The sequence below is a fragment of the Cebus imitator genome, unplaced genomic scaffold (assembly GCF_001604975.1).
Source record: "Cebus imitator isolate Cc_AM_T3 unplaced genomic scaffold, Cebus_imitator-1.0 Scaffold189, whole genome shotgun sequence".
NCBI classification, from domain to species: Eukaryota; Metazoa; Chordata; class Mammalia; order Primates; family Cebidae; genus Cebus; species Cebus imitator.
The window spans coordinates 2,436,815-2,438,313 of NW_016107504.1; positions in this window are offsets into that span (position 1 = coordinate 2,436,815).

The window sequence follows — 1,499 nt, forward strand, 5'->3', positions numbered from 1 at the left end:
TACTCCCTGGGTACTGCCTATGTTCACCCAAAACCTTGCAGCTCTACAACTAGCAGGTGACAAAGCTATTCAGGCCTGTATCCTTCCCTTCATGGTGGCAAGTTCCTCCAAGCCTCAGAGGAGTCCAGAGGTGCCAACCAGGATTCAGGAACTAGAAGAGTCAAAAATCCTAGAATTCTACTTGATGTTCTATTATACTGTTGCTGAGCTCACACTCAAACAACAAGATTCAGTCTTTCTCACTTTTGCCTCTCCTTTCCAAAGACTGAAGAGTTTAACCCCATAGCCACTACCACCACAGGCCATGGGGAGTACTGCCAGACTACTGCTGATGCACCTTTAAGTCCCAAGGGCTCTTAAGTCTGCTTGTGGTGAATGCTACCTGACCTTGGAATCACCCTTCAGGGCAATAGGCTTCCCTCTGGCACAGGGCATGTCTTGAGATGCCATTCAAGAGTCAAGTCCTGGAATCAAGGACCCCGAGAGCCAGTTGGTGCTCTACCTCTCTGTGGCCATGCTGATACCTAAAATGGAAGACAAAGTCCACTTTACTTTTCCCTCTGCTATTCTGAAGCAGGACTTGTACATCATAACCACCTCATCTCAGAATGTCCTGAGTCTCACCTGAAACCAGCTGGGTATTAATGCTGGTTATTCAGGCCCCAAGAATTCTTTAGTTAGCAAGTGATGAATGTTTCCAAGACTGAGTCCTTCCTTTCAAGGCAGTGGGTTTCCTTCTGGCCCAGAATGTGTCTAGAAATGCTGTCCAGGAGCTAGTGCCTGGAACTGGGGCCTCACAACTCTGTCCAGTTCCCTGTCTTGCTATGGCTGATCTGGTATACAGGATACAAAACAAAGTCATACCACATTCCTTTTACTCTCCTCAAGCAGAATGAAGGAGTCTCTTTTGTAGCTGTGAGTTGTTTAGCCTGGGTTTAGAAGGGTGATGCCAGAACTCCCTTAGCTTCCACAGCTGATGTCTCACTAGGCCACGTGCTTCCATAATCCATTTTCTCTGTGACCAGTTCAGCACTAGGACTCACCTAAGAGTTGTGATCCTTATGGCCTAGACTGCCTTTCAAGTTTATTTAGAGACCCAGACCACTTTAACCTGTGGTGACTAGCTTAGCCCTGGCTAGGGCTGATGTAATTGCTCTCTCCGTGGGCAACGTCAGCTGAATTTATTCTTGTCTTCCTTTCTGCTCTAACAGGACAGCACTGAGTTCAATGCCTTGTGACTGCTGTATTCTTCCTCCCCCAGCACCCAGAGATGCTCTCAGCACCATTCTGTCACTGCTGAGAGGTGGTGGATGAGTGGCATAAGCAATTCAAGACTGTTTTTCTCTATCGCTTCGGTGCTTCTTTCAGTGATATGGAGTTAAAACCAGGTACTGTGAGGGTTCATCACATTTTTGCTTCTTATGAAGGTGTTTCTTCCATCTAGATAGTTGTTAAATTGGTGTCCTTGAAAGAGAGATGATCAGTGAAGCCTTCTATTT